Consider the following 9626-nt stretch of genomic DNA (forward strand, 5'->3'; position numbering starts at 1 on the left):
GGATGTATAAGAGAGCTATGTAATTCTTTTACAGTAGTATATTGGGGAGTCAGAGGGGGGTCGCTTCCCAGTAAGGCTGCCACAGTTTCTGGAGGAAATAGCAAACAGCCTTGCTGACATGCTAATTGACCCAAGCTTTGTTCTAAGGTGGGGGGGGTGCACAGGGGGGCGCACAACAGTGGCCTTGCCAACGTGTCGATCCCACTGGAAGCGGAGCTCAAAGGTCGGGGGGCTCAGACAGATCCTGGGGCCTCGCCGGGTTGGACTCCTCCACACTCTCTACAAATTACATACGAATAGCCAAAAAGCATATAAAAAATGCTCAACATCCCTCATCATAAGGGAAATGCAGATCAAAATAACAATGAGATACCACCTAACACCTATCAGAATGCCTAAGATGAAACAAAACAAAAAAATGATAAGTGTTGGCGGGGTTATGGTGAAAGGGGAACTCTCTTACTGCTGATGGGAATGTAAATTAGTCTGGCCACTGTGGAGAAAAATTTGGAGATTCCTCAAAAATCTACAAATAGAACTACCATATGATCCAGCAATCTCATTCTTTGGTGTCTACTCAAAGGACAGAAGAATTCTTCATCGAAAAAGTGCTTGCACATCGATGTTTAATGCAGCACTATTCACAATTACTAAGACATAGAACCAACCAAAATGCCCACAAACAGATGAATGGTTTGAAAAACTGTGGCATGTATACTCTGTGGAATACTATTCATCCATGAAAAACAACAAACCCCTGGCTTTTGACAGAAAGTGGAAGAATATGGAAGATCTACTGCTAAGTGAAGCAATCCAGGCTATAATGGAGAGACATTGTATGTCCTCACTTAATATATACCGAGTGTCTGCACTCTATGACTGAAACTGATTTACTAAAGGATATACAAACACAGTAAATTGGTGAAAATACCAGATATAGTGTGGGGAAAGTAGAGGCTGAGGAAGTACATTTAGAAGAAAAATATGGAGGCAAAGCAATAATGGGACAAAGAAATGTGATATTATCTCTTGAAGGTATTTTACAGTTTAATCAACTGGACTAGGAAGAAATGTTCACATATTGAAATATTCACTTTGTAAGCTAAATAATGTGATTGAATGTGTAAAAGAAAATGAAATTTTAAAAAAGAAAAATCTATGTATTCTGTTGTTAGGAAATAGCTTTTGTGCAGTATTTCTCTAGTGATATGGGGCTTTTTATGATCCAAGACAAATTTTATGATTATTTTCTCTATTTCTAAGAGGAATAATTCTGATAATTTGATCAGAATCACATTTAGTTTTAGTTTAATTTGGGTAGAATTGATATTTTTATTATATTTACTTTTCCTGTAATAGAAAATGACTTTCCACTTTTTAAAAATTATTTTCAATTTCTTGTTTTAGTTTTTCATAATTTTCCTTGTAATGGTCTTTTATCTCTTTGGTTAGGTTTATTCCTTAGGATCTTGGCTTTTTCATAGGTATTATAAATGCAATTTCTCTCTTCTATTGTGCCTCAGTTTTTTCATTGTTGATGTAAAAACAATACTACATACTGTGTTGATTTTATATCTTGCCTCTTTATCATATTCTTTTATAGCTTTCAGAATATTTTTATGGATTCTTTCATATTTTCCATGTATGTAATCATATAATCTACAGAGATAATCTCAGTTATTCTTCTACTATTTGAAATTTTTAAAAATTTTTATCTGATTCTTGGGAACCAGCAGTTAGCGTAATGGCTATGTCACTGGACTCCCACGTAGTCACCCGCGGTTTGTGTCCCAGATCCGGTGGCTTAAAACTCACACCGGGCACGTGTGCATGCGTGCCCAAGATCCTGAGAGGAAAATGGAGGAGAAGGGATTGCGGCATGAGCATCTTCCCTGAGGGGTGATTTCTCAATTTCTGTCTCTATGTCTCTCTCTGTTTGTCTGGTGAGCACAAGTGCCCTATATCGAAAATCTCTCTCCCAAAAAATTATCTGATTGCTTTCACTAGGACTTCCAGTTCTCAATGGGAAAAATTCTGACCCACTTTATAAGTGGGCTTAAATCCTGGTTTAAATGTTGCTTTCTCCTCTCTGATCCTATTTGGGGAAAAGGGTACATGGGACTTAGTACAAGATAGTTAATTATACCCACATTTTACAGAGATAGGAAGTTGCTGTTCTCAAATATAACAGATACTACCTCCACCCATAACTGGGCTGGGATCCTGCAATTAGTCTGAAAGAAGGTTCACTGAAATTTGCACAAGATAGTTCATTCTACCCTCCTTCAGCAGAAATAAGGGTTGCTGTTCTCAACAGCTGAAAAAAATTAGGTCTTGACACAGACCGTTAGTGAGCTAAGATCCTGGGGGTGAAAGCTGCCTGCTCCTGTCTCTTCCTAGTTGGGAAAGAGGAGGTATACTGGAATTAGTACAAAATAGTTAAGTCTACCCACTGACTACAGAAATGGGAGTCTTTTATTCTCTATATTTTTGGTAAAAAAAAATTATTTTTTATTTAGTATTTATTCATTTATCTGCATTCAATATACAGTATAGAAAATGAGATTTTTTTCCATACAATATACCTTGTATATTGGCTCAATCAAGGATATTACCATACATGTTATCATCAACAAATAATTTTCTATTTTTTGTTTCTTATATATTTTCCTTTGTTTTTTCTCTTGATTACCTACCACTGACCATCTGCCAACTCCCCCCACCACCTTCTCCCACACTGTCTCTGGTATGTACAGTTGTTTTTATGCCATTTTGCCCACATTTTATAGACTACCTAAAGATCTTAATCAATTTAAAGACTATCAATAGCAAGTACAGCTGATATATACATATTTATGAATGCATGTCTGACTTCAGTCATAAACTTCAGTGAGTAAAGAGAACATTAAGTAGCAACTCGCTGGGGCTAGACAGCTCACTGCAGTCATTAAATTGGTATTAATAGGTATTTTGATACATTTTTAACTTTAAAAAACATTTTAGTTTTAGTAGGTAAAAATAAAAATTGTTAAGAGAAATTTGCTTAAAACTTAAAGCCAGGAAAAAGGTTAGAATTCAGTTCAAAATAGTAGGTATATGAATCTATAAACAGTTCAAGAGAAGACATAAATCCTTAAATATGGAAATCAAAGCATCAAAGAAAATCAGTAATGTTTTAGTCTAAAGTAAAAAAAAAAAATCTAGTTCACTAGTTCAAGTTCAAACTCACATAATTAATCTCTCCTCTATTGCATTTGCAGTGTTACTGTGGTCTGATATTTCCATTTAAACTCTGAAAGTTAACATTAAACTCTGGACTTGTCCTTAGCATTAGACTGGCCATTCTCTTGGGTGTTTCTTTTACTCTTATTTCTGTGTGTCTGACTTTAGTTTTTTCTGGTATAGTACTCCCTTCAGCACTTCTTGGAGAGCTGGTCTGGCGTTGGTAAATTCTTTCAGGTTTTGTTTATCTGAGAATGTTGTTGTCTTTTTTTTTTTTCATATGAAAGATAATCTTGCTGGGTATAGTATTCTTGGTTGAAATTGTTTTTCACTTAATACTTTGAATGTATTTTTCCATTGTTTTCTTGCTTGCATTGCTTCCATTGAGAAGTCTGATGTTAGTCTTATGGGATATTCTTTGAAAGTAACTTGATGTTTCTCTCTTTCCAATTTTAGTATCTTGCCTCTGTCTGCGGTTTTGATAAATCTGGTTATGATGTACCTTGGGGAAGATCTTCTTCGGTTGATTCTATGTGGGGTACTTTGTATTTCTTGGGTCTGAATATTTGAGTGCCTCTCTAGCTTTGGAAAATTTTCTTCCAGGATTTCATGGAATAGATTATCAATGCCCTTATTAGTTTCTTCACCTTCTAGAAAACCAATGACCTGCGTATTTGGGCATTGAATGGTATCTAGTATTAGTTGTATGTTATTCTCATTTTTTAATGTTATTTTATCAGTGTGTTTGGTGAATTTCTCTAGGTCAGAGGTTCTATCTTCCACATCTGAGATTCTATATTTTGCATTATCTAATCTGCTTTTGATATTTTCAATGAAAGTTTTGATTTCCTGTATTACAACCTTCATCTCTAACAATTCTGCTTGATTCTTTTTATGATGTGTATCTCCTCTTTCAGATCGTGGAATAACTCCCTCACCTCCTGGAAATCATTGTCTCTTTTCTCCTGCATCTTCTGGAGTTTGTTGTCTATTCTCTTGCATCTCTGTTAACTTTGTCACTATGAATATTTTAAATTCTTTATCTGACATTTCCATTAGTTTCCTCATATCCTTTGTGGAGGAAGGGGAGTTATTCTTTTCCAGCAGAGAGAGAGATTTCCTTGGTTTATCATATTTCTTGTGCCTCTGCAGTGGTTTTTGGTCATATGAATGGTTATAAGTTTTTTTCTCTTTTTTGAAGTTAAATCTGAGCAACCAGAAGAATGCAGAATGAATTGACCTGCATTCTACAAACAGTATGGTTTTTCTCCCTTTATACAGCTGATACAATGAAAATTGAGGATTAATCTGATCCTGAAAGTATTCAGATATTTAGCTACTGTGCCCCTAAATCTGTCTAGAAAATCAGTGTGTGGAGACTGAGCAGAAAAGTGAGAAAGGTAAAAAGAAAGAGAAAAAAAGTAGAGAAAAATAAAGAATAAAAAATAAAGAAAGAAAGAAAGAGAAGAAAAAAATTATGTCAAATAAGTAAAACTGCATAGAGCACTAGCATGCTGTCCGAATGGGTTGCTAAGGGGGGCTCAAATTCTCAGTGGTTGAAAAGAACAGGTCTGGAACCCAACCGTAAAATTGACTGGGATCCTGGGATTAAAATAACATGCTCTTCTTTGCTTCTTCTACAGGGACAGGGAGTTGCTGTTCTAAATGTTTGAAAAACACAGGTTCTGTCCCCACCTCCTAACTGGGCTAGAATCCTGGAGGAAAAAGCTTTCTGCTCCTCTCTGCTCCTACTTGGAAAAGAGGATATACTGAAATTTGCCAAGATGGTTTATTCTACCCAACTTCTGCAGAAATGGAGAAGTACTTTTGACACTGGATAAAAAAAAATTGGTAATGAACACAGAATAAATGAGTTGGGATCCTGGGATGAGAGCTAGCTGCTCCTCTCTGCTCCTTCTGCATGGATTGGGGCTTGTTCTCAAATGGCAAAAAAAGTCAAATCTGGAATCCATCCCCTGACTGGACTGGGATCCTGGAGTAAAAACTGCCTGTTCCTTTCTTCTCCTAGTTAAGAAAATGGCTATTCTGGAATTTGCCAAGATAGTTAATTCTACCCACTATCTGTAGAGATGGGGGTTGTTATTCTAAATAAGAAAAAAAAAAGACCTGACCCCTGACCCCAGCCCCTTACTGGGCTTGGGTCATGGGGTGAAAGCTGACTGCTCCTCTCTGCTCATTCTGTGGAGTTGGAAGGTTGATGTTCTCAAAGGGCCAAAACACAGGTTCTAACCCCACCCTCAAATGAGCTGGAATCCTTCAGTAAAAGCTGCCAGTTTCTCTGGTTCTATTGCGGAAAGTGGGTACAGTATAATTAGCACAAGATAGTTAACTCTGTCCACATTCTGCAGGAATAGGGGGTTGCCATTCTCAGTTTGTGAAAAAAATAAGTCCTGACCACAACCCCACAGCCACTTACTTGATAGGGATCCTGGGAAGAAAGCTGCCTGCTTCTCTCTGCCCTCTCTGCCTATACTGGTTAGATGGGATGTTGTTGTTCTCAATGGGCAAGAAAACAAAACTAAAAAAAAAAAAATGAGGTTCAGACCCTACTTTATAACTAGGCTGGGATCCTAGGGTGAAAGCTGCCTGTTCATCTCTCCTCCTAGTTGGGAAAGAGGGTACACTGGATAGCACAAGATAGTTAAACTTTTCCACCTTCTGCAGGAGTGGTGGGTTGCTGTTCACTATGGGTGAAAAAAAGAGGTCCAGACACCAACCTCTAAATTGGCTGTTATCCTGAGGTTAAATGTAGCTGCTCCTCTCTGCTTCTGTAGGGATGGGGAGCTGCTGTTCTAAATGTTTGGAAAAAGCAAGTCCTGATTCCACCCCATATTTGGGCTAAGATCCTGTGGTGTAAACTTCCTGCTCTTCTCTGCTCCTTGTTTGAAAAAAGAATATGCTGAAATTTGCCATAATAGTTCAGTCTACCCAACTTCTGCAGAAACATAAAGGTGTTGTTGTCACTAGATGAATACAACAGGTCCTGACCTTACACCATCAATGGGCTGGGATCCTGGAGTGAGAGCTGCCTGTTCCTCTCTGCTCCTTCAGCAGGGATGGAGGGCTGCTATCTTCAGTGGGCAAAAAAATATACTGACTCTACCTCCTAAATTGACTGAAATTTTGGGATGAAATATGTCTGCTCCTCTCTGGTGCAGATATGGGGAGTTCCTGTTATTAATGGCAAAAAAAAAAAAAAATCAGGTCTTGGCCCTACCTCCTAAATGAGCTAAGATCCAGGAGTGATAGCTACCTACTCCTCTCTGCTCCTAGTTGGAAAAAAGAAAACACTGGAATTTTTCAAGATAATTAACTCTACCCAGTTTCTGCAAAGATGAGGGATTGCTGTTATTAATAAGTGAAACAAACAGGTCCTGACTGGACTGGAATACTAGAGTGAATTCTGAATGCTTCTCTCTGCTCTTAGTTGGGATAGCAGGTACACTGGAATTAGCAAAAGGTAGTTAACTCTACCCACCTTCTGGGAAAATAAAGAGGTTACTGTTCTCGATGACATTATATATGTATGTCTATCTATCTACACACACACACACACACACACACACACACACACACACACACCCTGATCCCACACCCTAACTGGGCTGAGATTCTGGGGTGAGACTTGCCTGCTCATTTCTTCTCCTAATTGGGAAAGAGGGTACACTGGAATTAGTACAATTTTACCCAACTTCTGAAGGAATGAGGGGTTGCTGTTTTCAATGAGCTGAAAAAGTAGGTCCTGACAGCACTAAGTCCCAACTGGGTTGAGATCCTGGGATGAAAGCTGCCTGCTTCTTCTGTTCTTTATGTAGATATGGAAGGTTGCTGTTCTCAATGGGAAAACAAAACAAAACAAAACACCAACATGTTCAAGCTCAACCCTCTACTGGGATCCTTGCGTACAAGCTGACTTCTGACTTTCTTGCTTTTTCTTCAATGATGAGGAGATGTTATTCACCACTGGTTAAAAAAAAAAAATAGGTCTTGAACGCAATTCTTATCTGGGCTGGGATCCTGGGATGAACATTGCCTGCTCCTCTCTGTTCCTAGTTGAGAATAAAGGTACACTGTAATTACCACAAGACAGGTAACTCTCCTCAACTTTGCAGGAATAGGTGGTTGCTATTTTTAATGGGTGAAAAAGAAAAGTTCTGACCCTATCTCCTAAATTGTCTGGGATCTTTGGTTGAAAGCCACCTGTTCCTCTCATCTTCTAGTTAAAAAATATGGTACACTGAAATTAGAGCAAGGTAGTTAACTACCTATTTTCTTCAGGAAGGGGAGAATGCTGTTCTAAGTGGTTGGAAAAGAAACAGGTCCTGACACCATGTTCTAAGTGGCTGAGATTCTTGGTTGAAAGCTGCCTGTTTCTCTATTCTTCTTGTTTAGAAAGAAGATACATAAGAATTAATCCAAGATAGGGAACTCTATCAAACTTTTGCAAGGATTACTGGTTACTGTTCTCAAGGGACCAAAAAATAACAGACCCTGATACATCCCTTTAACTCTGCAAGGATCCTGTGGTGAAAGCTATCTGCTCCTCTCTGCTTCTTCTAAAGCAATGCAGGATTCCTGTTCTTTTTTTCATAATATATTTTATTTTCTTTTAATTTATTTTATACATTCAATCACTATACATCACTTAGCTTGTAAAGTTAATTTTCCAACATGAATACATTTCTTTTATTTTTTTTTTTTTTTTTTTTTTTTTTTTTTTTTTTTGCTATAGGGTATGTGCACTCACCAGAAAGACAGAAGAGACAGAGAGACAGAAAGTGAGAAATCACTCCCCAGGAAGGATGACCACACTGCAATCCCCTCTCCTCCATTCTCCTCTTGGGATCTTGGGCACACATGCACATGTGCTGGGCGTAAATTTAACCCACCGGTCCAGGACTTGAACGGTGGTTGACTACATGGGAGTCCAGCAACATACACATTATGCCAACTGCTGGTCCCCCAACATGAATATATTTGACACCAGTCCAGCTAGGGATACTATATACATTATCATCAACTGATAATAATCCATTTTTGTGTTCCATAAATGTCATACCTCTCTATTTTTCTCCTTAATGTCTTTCCTCACATTCTCCTCCTTCTTTTATTTATTTATTTTTTTTGAGAGAGGTTTTTGCGCAAGCGCTCACCAGAGACAGAGACAGAGAGACAGAAAGTGAGAAATCACCCCTGGGGGGATGGCCATGCCGCAATCCTTTCTCCTCCATTCTCCTCTCGGGATCATGGGCATGCACACACACACACCTCGCGTGAGTTTAAGCCACCGGGTCCGAGGCTCAAACCACGGTCGACTACATGGGAGTCCAGCGACATAGTCATTATGCTAACCGCTGGTCCCCTCCTTCCTTTTCTTAATGGGTGAAGAAAAGCAGTAGTGACTCCACCCCCTAAGTTGGATTAGATGCTGGAGTATAAGCTCCATGCTCTTCTCTGCTCCTAGCTGGAAAAGAGGTTACACTAGAATTGTAACATGATAGGTAATTCTTCCCAACTGCCACAGAGATGGGGGATATTGCTCTTATTAATGGGCAGAAAAAAATCTTGAGCCCACCTCCTAGTGGTCTATAATCCTGGGGTGAAAGCTGTCTGCTACTCTCTGCTTCTGCAGAGATAAAAAAGTTGCTGTTCTCAATGTTTGAAAAAATAGGTCCTGACCACTCCCCCTACCTGGGCTTGGATTCTGGGGTTTAAGTTGCCTGCTCTTTTCTGTTCCTAGTTTGGAATGAGGATACACTGGAATTTGCCAAGATATTTAACTCTACCCAACTTCTACAGAGATTAAAGGTGCTTTTGTCACTGGGTGAAGAAAACAGGTCCTGATTCCACTCCCCCATATAGACTAGGATGCTGGGGTGAGAGCTTCCTGTTCCTCTCTGCTCCTTCTGCAGAAAAGGAGGGTATTAGTCTCATTGTAAAAATATAAATGTCCTTACCCCACACCCCTATTGGTCTAGGATCTTGGTGCAAAAGCTGCCTGCTTCTTTCTGCACCTTGGGCATGAATGGGGGTTGCTGCTCTTAATGGGAAAAAAATCAGGTCTTGAACCCACTCCTTAACTGGGCTGAGAACTAGGAATGAAAGCTGGCCTGTTCCTCTATTCTAGTTGGCTAAAAGGATTTTGGAATTTGCCAAGATAATTAGCTCTACTCACTTTCCACAAAGATGGAGGGTTGCTGTTCTCAATGGGTGAAATAAATTAGATCTTGATCCCATCCCCTTACTGTGATAGAATAGTGGCATGAAAGCTGCCTGCTCCTTCTGCAAAAATGGGTGGTTAATCTTCTCAATGAGCAAAAATACAGGTTCTTGCTTGAATTCCTCACAAGGCTGGGATCCTGGGGTGAAAGCTGCTTGTTCGC

The 9626-nt window shown here is 39.0% G+C and overlaps 1 pseudogene; it reads left to right on the forward strand.

The window, feature by feature from the left end:
- Positions 1–9626, forward strand: part of LOC102492711 (GTP-binding nuclear protein Ran-like) — a 33823-nt pseudogene that overhangs the window by 22507 nt on the left and 1690 nt on the right.

The sequence above is a fragment of the Tupaia chinensis genome, unplaced genomic scaffold, assembly GCF_000334495.1.
Source record: "Tupaia chinensis unplaced genomic scaffold, TupChi_1.0 Scaffold145163_1, whole genome shotgun sequence".
Taxonomy (NCBI): Eukaryota; Metazoa; Chordata; class Mammalia; order Scandentia; family Tupaiidae; genus Tupaia; species Tupaia belangeri.